The sequence below is a fragment of the Chiloscyllium plagiosum genome, unplaced genomic scaffold (genome assembly GCF_037043375.1).
Source record: "Chiloscyllium plagiosum isolate Xiang-an unplaced genomic scaffold, Cpla_swu_hap1 HiC_scaffold_9, whole genome shotgun sequence".
Taxonomy (NCBI): domain Eukaryota; kingdom Metazoa; phylum Chordata; class Chondrichthyes; order Orectolobiformes; family Hemiscylliidae; genus Chiloscyllium; species Chiloscyllium plagiosum.
In genome coordinates this window covers 63,709,601-63,734,377 of record NW_028270147.1, presented here as the reverse complement: position 1 = coordinate 63,734,377, position 24,777 = coordinate 63,709,601, and positions in this window count along the sequence as shown.

The following is a 24,777-nucleotide window of genomic DNA, read 5'->3' as shown; positions in this document are numbered from 1 at the left end:
TTGTACGATTGATTTTAGGTTAAAGAGCAAATTCCAGCAGAACACCCTAGCGTTAGTCATATTTGTCAACATTTCGAAATGTTGGTGAACTAATAGGAGACCTGGGGTTTCTTTGTCTCCTATAGAATGCCTTTCCTGGTATTTCTTGAGCTTTTTGGAAAACTAGCCAAAGCGTATTTATGCTGGAATCATTTTCCTGGAGTAAGAATGCCCCTACCTCGAAATGGTGGACATCAATAGTCAATCTAAAAAGTTGGTCAATTTAAACTTGCACAGTAACTAGTCAACCCTCAAGTCCTTCCTTGTCAGCTGTTCCCTCCTGGCTGTTCTCAGATAATTCCACCCTCTGGCAAACACCCAGCGGTTGACTAGTCTCTAAGCTGTGAAATCTCTTGTTAAGGTAGCTAAGCTGGTGTTTTCCTTCTATCAGGCATGTGGATCAGGTAATTGATCCCTTTTGCCACTCATACAGACCACTGAATTTGACTCAGAACAGGGGCAGTGCGTAGCAGTACAACAGTGGACCTAGTGTCTAAGTTGGAGCATCTGGCCTGGCCCTATCTGTAGCCCTGTCTCTTTTTACAGAGAGGTTTGTAAATGCTCCTTGGCTTCCTCTCACTCATCAAAAAATCATTCCTGGAATATGTAGGAGTACTAAAGCATGGCTTCAGAAACTTCTTTTAAGAGCTTCAGGGGACCTTGCATGGCATGGCTGCACTCCATGGACTCTTTTGGTGAGTCCTTGAGATAAACAGTAGGAAATGCAAATGCTTATCCCAGGCATGTGGGTATTGACAGTGGTGGGTACTGATCATGGTTTTTAAGATCTTGGTGATATGAGGTCCCTCAGGTAATACACTGAGAACTCCAGCTGTGTGATCTTGAAACCGTACCTCAACCCCAGAAGCACTCAGGATGTGATGTTAGTTCCCAGATCTGTTTAATCCTCTCTCAGCGGCCTGTACTGGATAAAGAATTGGCTTAGTCCTTCGACCGAGGCCTGGGCTTTAATGTTTTTCAGGGGAAAGCCCTTGGGGATTCTGGTGCTTAATTCCATTATGGTGAGAATGTATTGATGGCCAGACTTGATTCTGGGTCACTCCCCACAGTTCATCAGGACTCGGTCAAACAGATCGCCAAGTGCTGGGATGGATTTGGCTGGGCCAGTTGGAAGAGGCTGTAGGGTCACAGGAAGCTGACAAGCATGGCTTTGTGGTATTTTGCCACACCAGGCTGGAGGCAAGACCAGAAAAATGTGTCCTTACTCGAGTTAACATTTTTTGAGTCTGCTCATTGGGGTAGTATGGCCTATTCTTAGACTCTCCAAATGGTTTTCTGGAGCCATTACAGTCTAACGGAGCAACGTCCACTCTTCATCTATAGATCTCCCGGGATGTATTTTGCTCAATGTTTTGGTTCATTTTATTGTTCAATCCAATAAGTGAGGTTCCACTGTCTGTCACGGAGAGATTAATTGAATGATTTTACTATTCTCCTGTACTGTCTATAACAGAAATGCTTTTTACTTTTCCTTTCTTATTTTACCATTTAAAAATTAAGATGTTTTCCTAACCTTGATTATCAAGACCAACCTTAAAATGATTCACAGCAAATTCCTTACACTTGAAAACTTTTTTTTATTCAGTCATGGGATATGGGTGTCACCGGATGGTCAGCATTTATTGCCTGTCTCGAGATGGCCTTGGGAAGGTGGGGGTGAACTGCCTTCTTGAGCACTGCAGTCCATCTACTGTAAACCACAATGTCTTAGGGACAGAGTTCCAGGACTTTGACCCATCGAAAATGAAAGAATGACAATATGTTTCCAAGTTAGAATGGTGAGTAGCTTGAAAGAGAACTTGCAGTGGGGTTGTTCCCATGTTCTGCTCTCCTTAACCTTCTGGGTGGAAATGGTTGTTGGTGTGGAAGGTGCTATCTGAGGATCTTTTGGTGAATTTGTTGTAGATAGTTCATGCAGCTGCTACTGAACACCATTGGTAGAGGGAACGGATGATTGTGGATGTGGTGTCTATAAAGTGGGCAGCTTTGTCCTGGATGATATCAAACTTCCTGAGTGTTGTTGGAGCTGCATCTATCCAGATGAGTGGGGAGTATTCCATCATACTTCTGACTCGTGTCTAGTTGGTGATGGACGGGCTTTGGGGAGTGAGCAGGTGAGTTACTCACTGCAGTATTCCAAACCTCTAATTTGCTCTTGTAGCTACTGTGTTTATGTGACAAGTCCATTTGAGTTTCTGGTCATTGTTAACCCATAGGGTGTTGATAGTGACCAGATAGATAACCAGTGATAGTTAACACCATTGAATGTCATGGGGCAGTGGTTAGATTGTCTCTTATTGAAGATGGTCATTGCTTGACATTTGTGTGGTTTGAATGTTACTTGCTACTTGTCAGCCCCAGCCTTGGTTTTGTCCAGATTCTGTTACATTTGTATATAGACTCTTAATTATCTGCGGGGTTGTGAATGGTGCTGAGCATTGTGCAATCACTGGTGAACATCCCCACTTCTAGCCTTATGATGGAGGAATGATCACTGAAGCAGCTGAAGATGGTTGGTACCTCAGGGAACTCCTGCAGGGATGACTTAGAGCTGATATGACTGAGCTCCAACAACTGCAACCATCTTTTGATGTGCCAGTCTGACTCCAACTAGAGGAGAGCTTACCTACTGATGACCATTGATTACAGTTCTGTTATGACTCCTTGATGTCACATTCTGTCGCTCTCACCTCGCCTCTGGAGTTCAGCACTTTTGTCCATGTTTGAACCAAGGCTGTAATGCGGTCAGGAGCTGAGTGGCTCTGGTTGAATCCAAACTGGGTATTGCTGAGCAGGCTATTGCTGATCAGGCGCTGCTGGTTAGTGCTGTTACTGACACCTTCAAGCATTTTACTGTATTTTTCATCTTTTTTATGCATTCAAAACCTGAAAAAATGGTTCATGACAGACATTCACATAAATATCCATTCAAAGAAGAAAAGGATGAGTACATATGAGCATGCAAAATAGGAGCAGACATTGACCATTTCATTCTTCAACCCTGTTCCACCATTTGCGAGGACCATGGCTGGTCTGTTTGTGTTTTGAATTCTGCATTCCAATCTTAGATTCTGGTTAGGCAAAAGAATCAATCTTAACCTTAACCATATTCAGTGTGTATGCCTCCACCAGATTCTGAGGCAAAGAATTCCAAACTTGCAAAACCCTCTGAGAAAAAACATTTCGCCTCCTCTTGATCCGAAAGGGCCACCCCTAATTTTTAAACAGTACCCCTGGCTGTGTGCGCACCCACAAAAGTCAACATCTTTTCCACATTCACCTTGTCAAAACCATTCACAATATTATCTTCAATCAAATCACTCAGTGATCCTGTTAAAACAAACCAATCTATCCAACCTTTCCTCGTAAGACAACCTGCACATTTCAGGTATCAATCTGCTAAACCTCTCCCTACCACCTACTGTACATTTATAAACATCTATTCTCTAGAGTGGGGGAGTTCAAAACAAGAGGGCATAATTTTAAGGTGAGAAGGGAAAGATTTAAAAGTGACCTAAGGGGAAACTTCTTCAAGCAGAGGATGGTTCGTATGGAGAATGAACTGACAGAGGAAGTGATAAATGCAGGTCTGTTATGATATTTAAAACTCATTTGGATGGATGTGGATAGAAAATATTTTGAGGGATATGGGCCAAATGCAGGCAAAGGACTAGTTCAGTTTGGGAAACCTGATCTGCTTGGACAAGTTGGACTGAAGGGTTTGTTTCCATGCTGTACGACTCTATAACTCTATATCTTTCATTGAATAAGAAGACCAAAACTGCACACAGTATTTGAGATGTGGTCTCATCAATGTCCTGTCTAACTGAAACTTAACATTCTTACTTTTCTATCCTTCTCATAATAAAGGATAATATTCAATTAGCCTTCTTAATTACTTGGTTTACATACACATTAACATTTTATAACTCATACACTAGAACACCTAGATCCCTTTGCAAATTGGAATTCTATTTAAATAGTGCCCTGATTTTCTATTCTTCTTGTCAAACTTAACCTCACATTTTTTGCATTTTATACTGCATCTACCAAATTTTTGCTCACTCACTCATCCTATCTATATTGGTCTGGTTCCTTGTTATGTCATCTTCACAACATTCCTATTTATCTTATGCAAATTTAGCCACCATGCCTTTATCCCCCCTTATCTAAGTCATAGAGTCAGACAGCACAGAAACAGACTCATCGGTTCAACACGTCTGTGCCAACCAGACATCCAAATCTGACCCAATCCCATTTTCCAGTATTTGGCCCATATCCCTCTTAACCCTTCCTATTGATATACCCATCCAGATATCTTTTAAATGTTGTAATGGGACCCACCTCCACCACTTCCTCCTAGCTATGGATATAAATTGTAAAAGGTTAACAGTCAAGCTTTGACCCCAGTGGGATCCTATTCACCCCATTCTGCCAATCTAAAAAATAACTTTTATACATATTATCTTTTTTTCTGACAGTCAGCCAATCTTCTATTCATGTCATTCCCTATACAATGAGCTCCTATGTTCCACAACCACTCTTTATGTGAAAACTTGTCAAATATCTTCTGGAAATCCAATACATCATTGCAAGTTACAGTGCATACAGTGCACGTTACTTCTTGAACGAATTTCATTTCTCTTTCAATAAGCCATGATTATTCTTCCTAATTAGCTTGGGTTTTTCCAAATGCTCAGTTATAACCTCCTTAATGATTGACTAACAACTTCCCACGATAGAAATCGAGAGCTAGCTGGTCTATAGTTTACAAAAAACAAAACCAAAGAATTGAAGATGTTGGAAATCTGAAAAATAAACAGAAATTGCTGGAAAAGCTCAGGACGTCTGGCAGCATCTATGGAGAGAAAAGAACTGGTCCTCACCCTTAACAACATCTCCTTTGAATCCTCCCACTTCCTTCAGACCAAAGCGGTAGCCATGGGCACTGGCATGGACCCCATCTATGCCTGCCTCTTCATAGGATGCATGGAACAGTCCATCTTCCGCATTTACACTGGTACCAATTCCCACCTTTTCCTCTGTTACATTGATGACTGTAACATCACCACCTCATACTCCCATGAGAAGGTTGAACAGTTCATCAACTTCATAAACCTTCCACCCAACCTCACGTTTACCTAGACCATCCCAGACACCTCCCTCCCCTTCTTGGACCTCTGACTCCATCTCTGGTGATGAACTAAACACAGACATCTACTTCAAACCAACTGACTCCCACAGCTACCTGGACTACACCTCCTCCTACCCTGTCCTGTAAAAACGCTATCCCTTACTACCAATTTCTCCTCCTCCGCTGTATCTGCTCTAAAGAGGAACAATTCCACTATAAGATATCCTAGATGGCCTCCTATTTCAAGGTTCGCAATTTCCCCTCCCACATGATCAACAATGCCCTCCAGCGCCTTTCCTCCACTTCCCGCATCTCTACCCTTGAACTCCATCCCTCCAACCGCAACAAGGATAAAACATTCCTGGTCCTCACTTTCCACCACACTAATCTCCGGATATCGTGCATTACTCTCTGCCATATCCTCCACCTACAATCAAACCCCACTATCAGAGATATATTTCCCTCCCCACCCATCTGCATTCCGCAGACATCATTCCTCTGTGACTCCCTTGTTAGGTCCATGTCCCCCACCAACCCACCCTCCACTCCCGGCACCTTCCCTTGCCGCCACAAGAGGTGTAAAACCAGCACCCACACCTTGCCCCTCACCTCTGTCCAAGGCCCCAGAAGATCTTTCCACATCCAGCAGAGATTTTCCTGCACATCCAAACACGTCATCTACTGTATCCATTGTTCTCAATGTGGTCTCCTCTACACTGCAGAGACAGGATGCCAAATCGCATAACATTTCAGAGAACATCTCTGAGACACACATACTAAACAACCCCACTGCCCTGTGGTTGACCACTTCCACTCCCCCTCCCACTCCACCAAGAACATGCAAGTCCTGGGCCTCCTCCATCACCAAATCCAAGCCAATCGATGCCTCATCTTCTGCCTTGGGACCGTTCAACCACACTGCTTCAATGTCAACCTCACCAGTTTCCAAATCTCCCCTTCCCCCACCACATTATAGATCCAACCCTCCAACTCAGCACCACCTTCTTGACCTGTCCCACCTATCCATCTTCCTTCCCACCTATTCGCTCCACTCTCCCCACCGACCTAAACAATCACCCCCCCACCTGCATCTACCTATCGCCTTCCTAGCAACCTTCACCTCCACCCCACCCTCCTATTAATTTCTCAGCCCCCTTCCTCCCCCCACATTCTCGATGAAGGGCTGATGCCTGAAACGTCAACTCTCCTGCTCCTCGGATGCTGCCTGACCTGCTGTGCTTTTACAGCACCACACTTTTTTACTCTGTAGAGATAAAGCAGACTCAACATTTTGGATCCAGTGAGTCTTCTTCAGAACCCTATAATGTATATGTGTCCTGTTTTCTGACTCCCTTCCCTCTTGAATAGAAGGAATGTCCAGAATCTAGTGAGTTTTGGAAAATTGACACCAATACACCAGAACATCATGAGTTACATAGAATATAGAACATAAAACATTACAGTGCAGCACAGGCTATTTGGCTCTTGATGTTGCGCTGACATGTGAAACCAATCTGAAGCCCATCTAATCTACACTATTCCCTTTTCATCCATATACCTATCCAATGACCATTTAAATGCTCTTAAAGTTGGGGTGTCTACTACTGTTGCAGGCAGGCCATTCCACGCCTCTACTACTCTCTGAGTAAAGAAACTACCTCTGACATCTATCCTATGAAGATGTTCAGGGCTTGTTAATCCACAGAACCATAATTTTGCTCAGTTCCACTTCCCTCTTATTTATAATTTCACTAAGTTCCTCTCTTTCTTTAACCTCCCAATTTATAATTATTGTATCATAAGACCATATAACCTAAGACATGGGAACAGAAATTAGGCCATTCAGCCCATCGAGTCTGCTCCACCATTCAATCATGGCTGATAAGTTTCTCAACCTCATTCTCCCACCTTCTTCCCATAATCCTTGATCCCTTTGATACTCAAGAACCTATTTCAGTCTTAAATACAGTGAAGGAAGAAGCAAAATATTTATTCATTTATTCCACTATCTCTTTATGATGCCCCATTCTTACTCTGTAGAGAACCAAACTAACTTTACTCACTCTTTATTTTAGATATCCATAGAAACTCTTGTTGTCTGATTTTACATTTCTAGCTAGCTTCCTGTCATGTTCTAATTTATTCATCTTGATTATCCGTTCAGTCATTCTCTGCTGCTTTTTCTATCCTGACCAGTTATCTGATCTAAGTATCCCGGGATTAAGAATTGGTCTCCGGTGATTTCTACTCCAAAGTATATCAGATAGGAACATAATTTGGCTGTATTTTAATGGCTGTCGATTTGCACTTGCTAGTTCCTTACTTAAAATGGTGGCCAGATGAGATACTGGAGTGTGGTCATTACCTGTGGAACTCCCCATTCCCACTTTCAGAAGAGGGGAATAATTTTGAAATCACATCTAAAATAGTTTTGCAGCACGTTACTACTGAAAAGACTGCATAATCCATCTCTTTTGCCGCCATTAATTACTAAATTGAAATAGTTCATTTAGTTAAACAATTAAAATAAAATCAGAGTGCTTCATTTGTTTTACTTCCTCAGAAATAAGTAATGAGCCAGTTGATACAAATCAGAGTAGTAGGTGATAATGTGATTACATCTTTAGCCCTAAATAGAGACACATGATGTGAAAGGGCAATTGCTTTAACTGCGCACGGCGCAGCACGATGATCCCACAATCAAAGCACAGCCCATCAGCCTGTCTTGAGCTTGGAACAAAACTTCTTTCACAGAGATTGTTGGAGCTCATTAAATATTCCCAGGCTGCTTCTCCTAAGTAATTAGATTTTAACAGGATTTGCAACAGATCAGAGCAATCTCTGTGGGTGCCGGTGAGAGGCTCTCCTTCTGGCTTTACCAGCAAGGCGGCATTGAAAAGCATCCAAACTGGGAGTTAATGGAATCATTAAGGGGCTCTCTGAAATAATTACATTAATGCATTAACCCTAAGTGACTCTGGATAGGTCAGAGCAAAACTAAAGAAACTGATATGTAATTGAATCATCTCAAGTTTTCATTATCCACTTTAATTTTCTTATCCCATCCCACTCAGTCACACTTAGATATATTCTATGGACTTGGGTGACCACCAGAGTCTCCCAAATGGTCATTCTTCATCTGTAGGTCTAGATAGTACATAAATACTGACAGTCTATTTGAGTTTGGAAAGGGCATTGTAACAGTGCCCTGTCTTGCTTAGATAAAAGCATTAAGAAGGGGAAAGGTAGCTTCAGAATTTTAAATATCTTGCAGTTACCATTTGAACAGATGATTTTTCGATATGATTGTTTTTTTAAAAAGCAATTGGATGTGGTTCTAAAGGCATACCTATCTGACTGACATCCATTTTCCTGTGTGAAGTAAAAGGTCCAGTTGAAAGCTGATTTCTTTTAATTAGTTTATTAGATGTGGACACCAGTGACTGGGCCAGTATTTATGGCCAATCCCTAATTCTCCAGAAGCTGTTATGAGTCAACCACATCTGTGGGTTGTAAACCCCCCACAGACCAAATAAGGACAACACATTTCCTTCTCTAAAGAACATTAGTGAACTAAATGTGTTTTCTCAACAATCAGCAGTGATTACATTGATAACATAAGATTAGCTTGTTTTTAATTCAATATTTTTGTTGAATTTAGATTTTGCCATTTGCCATAGTGGGATTCCAACCCATTTCCTCTGATCAATAACCTGTGTTTCAGAATTACTAGTCAAGTGACATTTATCACTACATGACAGCTACCTCTCATTCTTTGTCATAATGTTGTAAAGTTAAGCATTAATTTCTTTATTACTTTCTGATATTGTATGAAAGAGTGAATCTTGCATTCAGCAATTATCTAATGAATAAATATACTGCATGGTGAAAAACAAATTGTGCAGATTAGGAAGGAGCAGGTACAGTCCATGATTTCTCAAGATTGGATGACACCAGCAGACCACAGAATCTTTTTAACCAGGCCTGTGGTGCTGGGCTTGGAGGTGGGGGAGGTCACAAAAACATAGTGGCAACTCATATCAGGAAAGCTCTTCAATGTATTCCAGTCACCAGGGAAGCTTTCCCAGGGGCAGGCTAGCAATAGTATTGGCTGCCCACGTCACAGAGGTTAAGGCCTACCGCAGATGGGTTTGCTAAGCCTGTCTTGCTGCCACTAAGTGTGGACTTGGGACCACCATTTAGGCAGAATGCCCACAGCAACACCCCACTCAGATTGTCTGTGGGAGCACCACCCTTCTCTTCGTCTCCCCTTGATGAGGGTGGTTAAACAGCCAATGGAAGGAAGTGGCAATGCTAATGAATGTCAATTTCTTAACCTTCAGATCATTAAAATATTGGAGGATGGGCTTGAAGACACACGTGGTGGTTTTGAAAGCTGTAAACCTGACCTTAAACTCAATAAATCACCCACTGGACTTAATGACCTGAAGTGATACTAGTGTGTGGAAAGGGTCAGTTCAGTTGGTGCAACATCCAACAGCGAATCCATGCACATTGAAGGCTCATTACTTTGGTGAAACTTCCAAAAAAGATGTAATGAGAATGCTTTATTAGATACCAAGTTCAACAGTCAGTGACTAATAACAATCATTCTTTTGTCACACAGAGAAGAATGATGCATGGTTTCTGCAAAGGACAGACTATAGCAGTAGGTAAAGAAATCCATGAGAATGTACAAACTGAAATAGATTATTGAACATCTATGTCTACGGATTGATTATGGCAACTAAGTAGAGCGCTAGAGTCATACAGTGCGTAAATAGACCTCTCCTCATATCTCAAACCCTGCATTCCTGGTAGTATCCTTGTAACACTTTTATGTACCCTCTCCAATTTAATAACATCTTTCCTATAGGACAGGTGACCAAAAGTGTACACAGTACTCCAAACGTGGTCTCACCAACATCCTGTGCAATCACAACATGACATCCCAACTCGTACACGCAATGGTCTGAGCAATGAAGGCAAGTGTGCTAAACACCTTCCGTACCACTCCATCTACCTGTGACTCTACTTTCAAGGACTTATGTACCTGAATCCCTACCTCTCCCTGGTCTACAACACTCCCCAGTGCCCTATTATACATTGTATAAGTCCTGCCCTTATTTGTCTTATCAAAATGTAAAACACTAACCTCCATAGGCCCAATTTACCAAGATTCCTTTGTAATCTTAGAAAACTTTCCTCTCTGTCTACTATACCACCAATTTTGATGTCATCCACAAACTCCATGGAAGCCAAACCAATACTCACAGATTCAGAACACACTCAAAAAGAAGAAACTAGCTGACTTAAAAATTCAGGACTCTGAAAGAAGAAAGTACTTGTTTCTACTGAGCAACCAGCTTCCATCATGGAAATTTGTGAAAGTAAATGTCTCCCAGATGTTGTTAAGCATCTGTTTCACCAGGCAAGGATCCCTGCGTTAAAGACAATGCAAGACATTAGTCTTCCAGATTGGAAGACCTGGTTTAGCAGGAATTATATCCACAATAAAGGACATCCAAGTGATAACAGATTCTGCAGGGAAGAGGGATTTTATGGACCATGCAAGGTCAAGAATAGAAATAAGGTCAACAATCCTGCTACCAAGTGAATTCACCTGGACAGTACATGTGATTAAGTGTCAACTGGGGACAGAATATTTATTTTCTATCTAAACAAGGATAAAAGACAGAAAAAGGATGTTCATTTAAAAAACATATTTTTGTGATCTGTGATGTTCCAAGTTGCTTCACAGATGAAGAATATTTTGAGATTCACTAACTTTTTCACTATAGGGAAGTATAGCAACCAATCTGTACACAGTAAGGTCCAACCAACTGCAATGTCATACTTGACCAAATTATTTTTTTTTTTGGTTGTGTTGCTTGAAGGATAAATGAAGCAATTCATTTGAATAAAGTATCAGTTAGGGAATTGGTGATGATAGAACCATGCTCCTAAAGATATCTGTCAAAATATTTCCCAGTTTCAATTTGTCCAGCTGTAAAAGGGTTAAAGATAACTGAAGAAGGTTGAACACAGTAGTACAACATGAATGAACATTACCTGTCATCAGTTAGTTTTTTTTTTGTCTGGGCTTGACGTATGAAGCCATTACATACATAAACAATTTGCAATAACCCCAAAAATGAATTAGCTATTCTCAATAATATTAGCATTCTTTTAATCATTTGACTGGGACCAAATGCTTCTTAATTACTAAGATAGACTGTTTTCCATGTAATCTTGGTCTTTCTTCAAGTTATTATTGAATTAAATGTTTTCCTGTCATTCTGCAATCACAGACTATCCTTTATAATGTAGCTATTAAGACTGAATTTAGAACATTCTAACTAATGTACCCCTTATTCCTCTGCTGATAGAGAAAGGAATGTGTCTTGGCTCTTTACCTCCAGAATCTCTCAATCGCTAGTTTTTTGAATACTACAATGTTAATGTATAAATAACTCATGCTTGGCTTCTCTGACCATGGACTGGAACGTATTTGCATTTTATCCATTTTCTTACATGGACACTGTACTTTAATGAATTGTGTAAACTTCTGCAGCTCTTATGGAAACCTATTCATCACAGGAAACTTGGAGACAGGAAATTAATGTACTGCTGTTGCCCTTCTTGCCACTTTACTAAAAACCTTTCAGAGAACAATAATTTGTCATTATTATGGTCGAAATGCTCGGTTTTCTTCATTATATTGCCGATTTATTTTATTTCTACTGGATTGTAATTATTTCTTCCTCATTCAAATTCCAGAATATTTTCTCACCTTTGCTGAAGGAGCTGAGCTTTGCTGGATTGCAGTTCCATGGTCACTGCAGCTCCAAGCCCCAAGAGATTGTCCATTGTACGCCAGCATAAACTGCCAGTGATTTGCTGTTTGACAATGGGGGCATCACAGATTCACCCAATTCTATCATCATCCAATTGCTAGAAGCATTTCTAGTATAATAAGCATCATTATATCGCAGTCACAAAAGGGAACATTGGCTAATGTTGCCTTCCCTTAACTCAGGCATATTGAGGACAGTTCTGGAGCCACAGCACATGTTCTGGCTAAGATCAGTGAATGCTGAAAAGAATCTACTGGCCATTTGACTGAACGGCTCAATTTCACACTGGGTGTTTGAGAAACTGTATATTAAATGTGGGTGACCCTTCTGTGCAACAGGAAGACTTGGCTTTGGGACCCCAAACTCTCCACTTTATTTGTTCACCAAACTTTGATAGAGAAATGCCATTGCACCTTCTTGCAAATTGAAAGAAAATTTCTGGCCTGCTCAAGTGGACAATAGTGGGCGTCTGTGGATCTCGAGCAGTGTCAGCATCTTCAGGTGGGGAGTGGGGATATGGAATTGGATGAAGAAATATATTCAATTTATTTTCATTCGAGGATAACACAGAGGGTAGCAATCTATGTTTATGCATTAGTTGTCAAGGCAACATATGTCCGAAGTCAGAAAGGTCATAATGAACCAGATTTAGATTTCAAGAATCAAAGAAGCATAGAGATAATAAGAAAGATGGAGCCAAACAGAGAGTATATACATAATAAATAAAAAGTAATTTATTGAACTAACATTTTTTGTACAAATACAAAAACCACTTCCTTTTTTTAATTTACAAAACATAGACTTATGGTACACTCTAATGCATCAGACAAATAACTTACTTCCATTTTTAGATTAGATTAGACTACCTACAGCATAGAAACAGGCCCTTCGGCAAAGCATGTCCACACCAACTATCCGAAGAGCAACCCATCCAGACCCATTCCCCTACACCTAACATTACAGGCAATTTAGCATGGCCAATCACCTAACCTGCACATTTTTGGACTGTAGGAGGAAACTGGAGGAAACCCACGCAGACACAGGGAGAACGTGCAAACTCCACACAGATAGTTGCCTGAGGTGGAAATTGAACTCAGGTCTCTGGCACTGTGAGGCAGCAGTGCTAACCACTGTGCCATCGTGCCGCCCATTTAACAATATTTTAACAGGTACACTTCATACACAATCATCAAAAATGCATCTTCCTCAGATGTTTAGATTTTGTCAATGACACTGTGAATATTTCTTGTTAAACTTTCCTCCTTTGTTTTTTCGAGCTTCAAATGTACCATTCTGCATATTCCTCCTTTCTGGGACATTGAAAACAAGGATTCTGGAAGCTGCCGTGATTCTTACATACTAGGGAGCTCTCAGTGAGTCTATGTGCATATTTGGAGGACATTGTGAATGCAAGGCCTGGTCTTCAAGACAATGGCCAATTAGTCTGTGGAGGATGCAACCCTTTTGGGGCCAGTACTAATAATAGAGTCATATAGTACAGAAACAGACCCTTCAGTACAACCAAGCTGTGTGGACTAGAATCCCGAATTAAACTAGTCCAGCCTTCCCGCACTTGGCCGATATCCCTCCAAACCTTTCCTATCATGCATTGATCTAAATGTCTTTTAATGTTGTAACTGTAGCCACACACACCACTTCCTCTGGAATGTTGGTAGACTGCTCCATCCTTCAATCCAATTTTCCACCTGCCTCTGACAAATCTGTCTGCTGTTCTGTGCCAGGCTGTACATTTTGACAATATTATTAATGGCTGAGGCCATGGGATCACCTTCTGCCTGAGCAGATATCTGCCTCTGGTAGGCCTCTGAAGGTCAGAGACAAGGGACATCGCTTCCTGATCTAGCTCTGGAGAATGAAATCCAGAAAGTGTACCAACTGAAGTCAAAATCTCTGAGCTGGTGAAAATCTTGTAAGTACATCCTCCAGGGTTTAGTGGGTTCCTCCTCAGAGATGAAGGTGGACAAGGAGCTGAGGGTGTCTGACATAGGAGCAGTGTGGTACAGTACAATGAAGCTTACTGCATTGGTTTGCCAATGAGTTCTCCCTATCCCACATGAGCATCGTGCTTCTCACCAGCCAAACCCAGAAATTTCTCCTCATACAGAGTGGGGAAACCTGTTGTCTGCCACTCCCTCGATGGTCTGGGATCTTTCGGCCCAGTTGTGGGTAAATGTTTCCTGCAATGAGATCAAAAGGAGAATTGACAATGGTGAAAGTAGGCGGAGCAGTAATTAGTTGGAATGCACAAATAGGAGGGGCGGTGTCTCCACTGAGTGAGTAAGAAGGACAGAGGACAGGAATGGTTCATCATTTGAGAGGAGGATTTGAGCTGGGTGGGAGCAGCTGACTAAGTAAAGCATGTAATGCTTAGAGTTGTAGTCTATAAGCATTACTGAGAGGTGTGTGCAGTGGCAGAGCTAGGGTGGGTTGTGGCCCTGTACATGTGAAGTAGCAGATGAAAGGTGGTAGTACTTACTCTGGTGGAGCATAGTGATCATTCAGCTTGGTCCAGTACAGCTTGGCATTCCTTTTCATCTGGGCCACAGTTCTGTACCAGAGTAGATGAAAATGCTCCTTTTCATCTGGGTGGGCCGGTGGCCGCCTCATAGCATCAGCAACCCGGGTTTGATTCCATCCTCAGGCGACTGTCTGTGTGGAGTTTGCACATTCTCCCCATGTCTGCATGGGTTTCCTCCGGGTGCTCTGGTTTCTTCCACTATCCAAAGATGTGCAGGTTAGGTGAATTGGCCATGCTAAATTGCCTATACTGTTCAGTGATGTGGAGGTTAGGTCAATTAGTCAGGGGCAAATGTAGGGGAATGGGTCTGGGTGGGTTACTCTTCGGAGGGTTGAAATGGACTTGTTGGGACGAATGGCCTGTTTCCACTGTAGAGATTCTATACTTCTATGATTCTAAGTACTGGGTCACTGGCTGTGCCGGGTGGTATGGCCACCTTTGGCAGCTCTGCAGGGTAAAGGATGGCCCTCCTCTTCACCAGCCCATCACCCGGCACCTTCGGGTCCCTCACAGTGAAGCAAGGAGTGAGCTTTGCTCTTTGGTGTCCTGGTGATAATGGTGGGCAGCATCTGTAACTGAATTTTAAATGTGGAACATTGGAAGTCCTGGCAGGGGATGAGGACTTCCACAAGAAGACCAGGTACATAATTGCGCCAAGCCATGGCTGTCCAGGTGCCATGAATCATGCTCAATGAAGCACTTTATCAGAAATTAGGAAAATTCCATCCTCCATCACTGTTCCTTCACTGTTCTTGAGTGAATTTTCTGGAACTGCCTGCCCACCAGCACTGTGGGCTAATGACTGCTGCAGCTAAAGAAGGCAGCTCACTGTGACCTTCTCAACAACACTTGAGGAAAGAGCAATAAATGCTGACTCAGCCAGCAAGGCTTCCATCATGTGAACAAATAAAAGAAATAGATCACTGTATGTCATTCATTCTTTGGAATAGAAGACAGAGAAGATGTTTTCTCGATGGTACAGATCAAGCTATTGGAGAGGTTGTGAAAGATCTGGTAGTCATGGATTCTGCAGAAACCAGAGTCAATCACTGCTGAGTTAATTGCTTGCAATTAACCAAGCAAGCAGGGATTTAGGGTTAAAGCAGTAAGAGTTTCATCAGATCAAGATGAAGCTATGGAATGTCTTGTCACTTGAACACCATATTCAGTGCTTGCCACTGGGAAACATCCAAGGCCCAGATGGCTACAAGATAGTCAGTGAGGGTGATTTTAAGTGATCAGGTCTGTTTCTGTGCTGTACATCTCTATGACTCTATGGCTGTATTATGACTCTACGACAAGCGAGTAATGGACTCTTCAGCTTTGAAAAAAGGTCTCAAAGAAAAGCTTAATTGAGGTATACGGGATGATGAGAGGCTCAGATGAAATTAATCCTGAACGGTATATCATGTTAAAGCACAATCCATTGGTGACATGGGTACACACAAAAAAAAGCCTGAGCTTATCAGGAAACACCCTTTCACATGAGGATTGGTCAGTAACTGCAATAACCTTCTAAGTGAGAGAATGGAGATAAAAATTCTGAAATGATTTAGAAAGCAGTTCGATACTTTGGAGCAGATTGCAAGTTTATACAAAAAGGCATGCTACATGGGTCTAAAGGTCTACATTTTAATGTATCTTTGTAGATTTATTACTCAGATATGAACCATCGGAACTCCTTGATTAGAATTTCTCTTCAGATCACTCTCAGGTATCAGTTCTTCTATGTGCATCATCATCATTCACATATTACAGTTAAGTACGTCTTGCAGCTGACTGCTGGCTCCCATTGTTATCTCCAGAAACAATCTGCACTCCTCAGCGATTCCATCTGGTAATTCACTGACTTCAATGTATCCATTCTTCTATTTATTGTGCAATGTTAACATTTGATTTTGGTAATTAGAAGATAGTGTAAAATAGACATAGATTTTCTTTCTCTTGCATTTAGGCATAATGGTTCATCTAGTCCAGATTCATAGTTATAGGGATGTACAGCACAGAAACAGACTCTTTGGTCCAACTCATCCATGCTGAGTAGATATTAGATTAGATTCCAAATAGTATGGAACAGGCCCTTCAGCCCAACAAGTCCACACTGACACTCCGAAGAGTAACCCATCCCCCTACATTTGCCCCTGACTAATGCTAACACTATGGGCAAGTTAGCATGGCCAATCCACCTGACCTGCACACCTTTGGACTGTGGGAGGAAACCAGAGCACCCGGAGGAAACCCATGCAGACACAGGGAGAACATGCAAACTCCACACAGACAGTTACCTGAGGTGGAAATCGAATCTGGGTCCCTGACGCTGTGAGGCAGCAATGCCACACTGAACCACCGTGCCGCCCCAAACAATTGAGAAGCAAGCTCCACACAGTGGATGGAAGATTGCAACCACTCAACATGAACACAAACACACACTAACTCATTCTGGCATTCTTTGATGAATAAGAGTGGTGTTAGACAGATAATTAGCCATAGTCTATTAAAGATCATGATGGGCGTCTCTCTCTATCAGAGAGATAAACTGGTTATAGATAACTTCTAATTAACCTGTTCTGGGTTGTTTTTGCGCACCTCTAGAGTCGGTGGGACTTGAACCCAGGCCTCCTGGCACAAAGGCAGGGACACTACCACTTCATAGGTAAAGTCACAAGTCCATTATCTACATTCATCTCATCCTACTTAATCTGATCAATTAATCCTTGCCAGTATTCCGCCCATATCCCTCTAAACTCCTCCTATTCATACACCCATCCAGATTCCTTTTATATGTTTTACCATCCTCCAGTATAAATAGAAATCAGATAAATTCACAACGGGAGTCTAAATCTCTTATGATCAACTTTAGTGTAACAAGGAGTATGATGACGGAGGGATGTGGTCAGTTAGCAGGAATCTAACTTAAATATTGTAAATATTCCCTCAGATTTTGTCTGCGGTTTCAATTTAATCCAGATCAGTTAGGTTTCCTGAGCCTCAGGAAGCTCAGCAGCCACAGACAAGTGAGAACAATGTGGGAGAAGGATGGAGCTGCCTGTTCCAGCACAAATAGCAACCAGCAATTCCTCCAGGTCAAGTTAAACACCTCCCTCCTGATAATCAGACTGCACCATGGTTAGACACCAGCAACTGGGCAAGCATCATCTCCCTCATAATTGGTCACTCACTCAATTCATGATTGTACCCGGTCATGATTGGACTTCCCCATTACTCTGCTTTGGACATGCCTTCTCTGATTGGAACCCCTCACAATCAAATCCCGTCGTAATCAAATTCTCGTGATTAGGCATTCTGCATTTAGACACCACCCCTCCTTCCCCTCTCCCCACCACAATCAGACCCTCACTGCACAAATAGACCACAGCCTGTGCAATTGGACAGCACTGTGATTGGACCCAGTGATCAGGACCCCAAAATGAGTCGGCAACCTGTATAATCACAACTCTTCAATTTCAAGATTACCCCTGTTCATAACCCTATGTTCTCACACTATTGGAGAGCTTGTGATCAGTTTCTTCACAATCTGACTGGAAATCATAATCAGATCACCTACCGATTGGAGCCTCTGTAATTGGAATCTCAATACAATAGGATCCACTCATAATCAAAATACCGCCATGACCAAACCTCCCCTCCACTGACTCAGACTCTCACCCCACAGATCTTCCCCATATCAGATCCCTCTTGCACACAATTATATCCCTGCCCATGATCAAATCCTCCACACAACAATCAGATCCTTATCTATGATCAGATCCTCTGCACGACAAGAAGATTCCTGTCCACAACCAGATCCTATTCACAAAGCTCAGATCCTTTTCCATGATCAGATTCTGCTTGTAATAATCAGATCCTCTGATTATTGTAATTTATTGTTTCATGTATTTATGAAAATACAGTAAAAAGTTTATAAGTTGCCATAATTAATACAGTGCTATTTTAACTACATAAACTATGAAACAGCAATAATGCACACCAAGTTAAGACAGATTTCATTTCCTTTTCCAAAATGGCTTCCTGATTTTAGAAGTGGCTATGAATAGCCACTAAAGCTGTCCCTGAAGCTGCAACACAGAGGAGGAAGCATGTTGACACAGCCTCCAGCCCCCCGCCACTCCCACCACAGGCCAGACACAGAATGCTGCCTCTGCCAAAGCCACCTCATCACAGACAATACTCCAGCTGCTGTCATAGCCAGGAGACTGTCCCACCTCTTGAGGACTGGGCTCCATCTCAACCTCTGAGAACTGATTGACTGTTCAAATCAACTCCTGAGGATGGAGGGATCATTTACTCCACTGTTACAGACACTGCCAAAACACCAAAGGAAAACAACATTGATGCTGGAGGCATTGCTCAAGCCATTACCGCCATGGCCACGAGGAACGGACTGGATCTGATACTCTACAGCTCCCCACAACTCCTCTCCACCCCCACAGCCACAGAAAGAAGAAAATGTTTATTTGTTTCAAAAGTTAAATTAAGAGAATTTTTTAAAACAAGATGCAGTTGGCCATGCGAGAAGAAGTGGATGGGCTGCTTGTACCCTGCCATCTCCACCATCATTCAACAATCAGATCGCTGTCCCCAATCAGATCCCTGCCCTCAATCAGATCCCTGTCGCCAATCAGATCCCTCCACAATGATCAAATCCCTTTCCACAACCAGATCCTGTTCACAGCAATCAGATCCCTGTCCACAATGATCAGATCCCTGTCCACAATCAGATTCTCTCCCACAATGACCAGATCCCCAACCATGAGCAAATGTTCTCTGCAATGATCCAATCATTCCCATAGCAATCAGATTCATGTCTATGATCAGATGCCCCCTCTAAAATAGAACCCCTGCACGATTTGATGCCCTCACCACATTTAGATCCCCATATTACTGACTCCAAACCCCCACGACTGGACTACAGCATCATCGATCTTTCTGTAATTGAACCCCACTCTTACCATGCTTATCATGGCTCATATTTCTTTCCCCCCAACCCCCCACCCCCCCCCCCCAATGCCTTCTCACAGTCTCTACCCCAGCTCCTAAGGTGTACTGCTGATATTCTGGGACATGGGTTCAAGCTTCATCATGGCAAATGGTGGAACTTGAATTCATTAAAACTTGGAATTAAAGCTAGCTTAATGGAAAATATCTAACCATTGCAAAATATCAGAAAAACCCTTATAGTTCACTAATATCCTTTAGGGAAAGAAATATATCACCCATACCTTGTGGCACAGTGACGCTTTTCCTACTCTGGACTGGGAGGCTTCAAGTCCCACCTGCTCCAGCAGTTGTAATTACATCTCTGAACAGGTGGATTAGAAAAATAAGTTAATAGAAAAAAATTATAATTTTTACCCTATCTGACCTACACATGACTCCAGACCCATAGCGATGTGGTTAACTCTTATTTGCCTTCTGAAATGACCTTAACAAGTACCACAGTTTAAGGCACAGTTAGGGATGGTCAATAATGACAGTAAAATGAAGGCTATGTAGGTTAGTTTGATCTTAGAGTAAAATAAAAGGGCCGAAGGGCCTGTACTATGCTGTACTGTTCTATGTTCTATAAATGCTGGCCCAGCCATTAATCCCCATATCCTATCAACAAATGAAAAAGAAACCTCTCTTCCATGCCTCTCCACTAAACAAGAAATAAGGTTATGACTCAGGCTGGCTCCTAGGTGCCGATCATCTGTGGAATCAACACACCTTACTATTTGGGTGGCCATAACTCCTCCCTTACTAGAAAGTCCCATCCACCTTTCCAAGTTGATGACCAGTTCTGACAAAAGATAATTGGTTTGAAATATTGATGTGAACTTTCATGTGGGGATGAGTGAAGAGGGAGGTGTGCTGACAATTTCTCACCAGTGGGTGATAGGTCAATATGCCCACATGCTCCTTCCTGCTTCCAGCCTTTTTTCAAGAAGGTGCCTTCTGGAAGGTCTTGGCTTCCCATCTAAACAATGCTGGGTAACCGACTGGGCCAAATGAGGGCACTTTTGGCATGAATTTCCAGTTGCAGAATGTGGCTGCTGGAGTGACTGGATTGAATGTTGGCAGTTGCAAGCAGCAGATTTCTGGGTCACGTGGTCCACAGCAATGGCAGTTTCCTCTCTACAACGATGGTTTGGCAGCTGCCGACGCTATTATTTGCAGTCTTCAAAGGCAGCTCCACCTTGAGATGCCATTTCTGTCCCCCTTACACAATGGCAATTCTTAACTCTACAAGTAGGAAAGGCCTAACAGGGTAGGCAGATGAACTCAGGGCATGGTTAGGAACGTGGGACTGGGATGTCATAGTGATTACAGAAACATGGCTCAGGGATGGTCAGGACTGGCAGCTTATTGCTAGAGGAAGGATAGAAAGGGGGGCAAGACAGGAGGGGGAGTGGTGTTTTTGATAAGGGATAGCAGTACTGGTGTATGTAGGGAGTATATTTCTGGGAACACATCCAGGGAAGTTATTTGGGTGAAACTGAGAAATAAGAAAAGAATGATCACCTTGTTGGGATTGTATTGTAGACCCCCTAATAGTCAGTGGGAAGTTGAGAAACAAGTTTGTAAAGGAGAGTTCAGTTACCTGTAAGAATAATAGGGTGGTTATGGTAGAGGATTTTAACTTTCCAAACATAAACTGGGACTGCCATAATGTTATAGGTTTAGTTGGAGTGGAAGTTTGTTAAGTGTACACAAGACAATTTTCTGATTCAGTATGTGGATGTACCTACTAGAGAAGGTGCAAAACTTGACCTACTCTTAGGAAATAAGGCAGGGCAAGTGACTGAGGTGTCAGTTGGGGAGCAGTTTGGGGCCAGCGACCATAATTCTATTAGATTTAAAATAGTGATGGAAAAAGATAGACCAGATCTAAAAGTTGAAGTGCTAAATTGGAGAAAGGCCAATTTTGACAGTATTAGCCAAGAACTTTCAAAAGCTGATTGGGGGCAGATATTCGCAGGTAAATGACAGCTGGAAAATGAGAAGCCTTCGGAAATGGGATAACGAGAATCCAGAGACAATATATTTCAGTTAGGGTGAAAGGAAAGGCTGGTAGGTGTAGGGAATGCTGGATGAGTGGAGAAATTGAGGTTTCGGTTAAGAAAAAGAAGGAAGCATATGTCAGGTATAGACAGGATAGATCGAGAGAATCCTTAGAAGAGTATAAAGACAGTAAGGGTATACTTAAGAGGGAAATCAAGAGGGCAAAAAGGGGATATGAGTTAGCTGTGGCAAATAGGGTTAAGGAGAATCCAAAGGGTTTCTATAAATACATTAATAACAAAAGGGTAACTAAGGAGAGAATAGGACTCCTCAAAGATCAGCAAGGCGCTTATATGTGGACCCTGCAGGAGATGGAGGAGATACTAAACGAATATTTTGCATCAGTGTTTACTGTGGAAAAGGGCATGGAAGATATAAAATGTGGGGAAATAGATGGTGACATCTTGAAAAATGTCTATATTACAGAGGAGGAGGTGCTGGATGTCTTAAAACACATAAAAGTGAATATATCCTCAGAACCTGATCAGGTGTACACGAGAACTCTGTGGGAAGCGAGGGAAGTGATTGCTAGGCCCCTTGCTGAAATATGTGTATCATTGATAGTCACAGGTGAGGTGCTGGAAGACTGGAGATTGGTTAACGTGGTGTCACTATTTAAGAAAGGTGGTAAGGACTAGCCAGGGAACTATAGACCAGTGAGCCTGACATCGGTAGGGGGCAAGGTATTGCAGGGAATCCTGATTTGGAAAAACAAGGACTGATTAGAGATAGTCAGGATGGCTTTGTGCATGTGAAATCATGTCTCACGAACTTAACTGTGTTTTTTGAAGAAGTAACAATGAGGATTGATGAAGGCAGAGCGGCGGATGTGAACTGGACGTGTATATGGACTTCAGTAAGACCTTTGACAACGTTCCCCATGAGAGACTGGTTAGTATAGTTAGATTTCATGGAATATAGGGAGAACTAGTCATTTGGATACAGAACTGACTCAAAGGTAGAAGACAGAGGGTGGTGGTGGAGGGTTGTTTTTCAGACTGGAGGCTTGTGATCAGTGGAGTGCCACAAGGATTGGTGCTGGGTCCACTATTTTTCATCATTTATATAAATGATTTGGATGTGAACATAAGAGGTATAGTTAGTAAATTTGCAGATGACACCAAACTTGGAGGTGTAGTGGACAGCGAAGAAGGTTACCTCAGAGTTCAACGGGATCTTGATCAGATGGGCCAATGAGCTGAGGAGTGGCAGATGGAGTTTAAATTAGATAAATGTGAGGTGCTACGTTTTGGCAAAGGAAATCAGAGCAGGACTTATACACTTAATGGTAAGGTCCTGGAGCGTGTTGTTGAACAAAGAGACCTTGGAGTGCATGTTCATAGTTCTTTGAAAGTGGAGTCTCAGGTAGATAGGATAGGGAAGAAGGCATGTGGTATGCTTTCCTTTATTGGTCAGTGCATTGTGTACAGAGTTGGGAGGTCTTGTTGCAGCTGTACAGGACATTGGTTAGGCCATTTATGGAATATTGTGTGCAAATCTGGTGTCTGTCCTATCGGAAGGATGTTGTGAAACTTGAAAGGGTTCAGAAAAGATTTACAAGGATGTTGCCAGGGTTGGAGGATTTGAACTAAAGGGAGAGGCTAAATAGGCTGGGGCTGTTTTCCCTGGAGCATCGGAGGCTGAGGGGTGACCTTATAGAGATTTATGAAATCATGAGGGGCATGGATAGGATAACCAGATAAGTCCCCTGGGATGGGGGATTCTAGAACTAGAGGCCATAGGTTTAGGATGAGAGGGAGCTAAGGGACAACATTTTCATGCAGAAGGTGGTATGTGTATGGAATGAGCTTCCAGAGGAAGTGGTAGAGGCTGGTACAATTGCAACATTTAAAATGCATCTGGATGGGTATATGAATAGGAAGGGTTTAGAGGGATATTGGCCAAGCGCTGGCAAATGGGACTAGATTAGGTTGGGATATCTGGTCGGCATGGACAGGTTGGACCGAAGGGTCTGTTTCTGTGCTGTACATCTCTATGACTCTCTGACTGTGATTTTTCCATTCTGTCTCTCACGTAGTCCCTTCAGAAGTCTCATCCATGGCCTGCCACAGCCAGTACTGTGTTCCTGAGTTCCAAGTCAGGAATGATGAGTGTGATTTGAATTGGTGTGATTAGGGATCATGGAACTGAAACCAGGCAAGTAAACTCTAGTTGCTGTTAGACACTATCTGACCTGCTGGGTGTTTGCAGCATATTTCAGAGTTCTAGTTTCTGATTTATTTTGCTTTTGCACAAGAATTTAATCCAGTCCATCACCCAATCCTTTGAATCTCACATATTTCTTTTGTAAACTTCTAATCCTCTAAATACTGGAATATTAAACTATTTTAAAAACGGAAAACAGAATGCACAGCACTCTTACCAACAGTGACAAAACAAAGGAGAGTTCAATGTTTCTAGTGAAACAATTGCAATGTAAGGTTTCACCTGAAAAATAAATCCATAACTTACCTTGATGTAGATGGAATATTGTATATCTCTATGTTCTATTTTCGGTTTAAATTTCTCGTGCTCATGATCTTTCCTTTATTTCTTTGTTTGAACAATTGCATAACATGTTGTACTTCCAACAGCATTCTCATGGAAACAGTTCATTCCTGTTCAATCTTGCCTCTTGAGTCTTCATTCCTGAAGACTGACACTTGCTACTGTCTTGTTCCACAATTTGACCGTTGCCTGACCCAAGTGGTCATTATTTATAGGTGAGCCTAGACTCTCAGTATCGGCAGGTTATGGCAGGTTATGAGCCCTATCATGACCTCAGCTGATGCACACTTTTCAACAGGAATGACTGGATAAAAATCCGAAATTGAAACCATGATCAATTTAGCTGCCCCTAACCCATAGTTATTGAAGCACTCATATCCCATATATCAGCAAATTTGCTGAGATGCAGCACAAATTAATAGTGAAGCCTTGAATGTTCATCATCTGTGTAGCCCAACATCACAATACAGATTTTAGGGTAGCTAAATGGGATTGTTTTTAATCCAGACTTAATGAAAGACTGTTACCCTTTTTACAACAGAGAGAAATGCACCTACATCAGCCCTTACATTCCAACAAACTCACTTCAGTCCCCACTGTCCTCAGCAGTTTCTGCA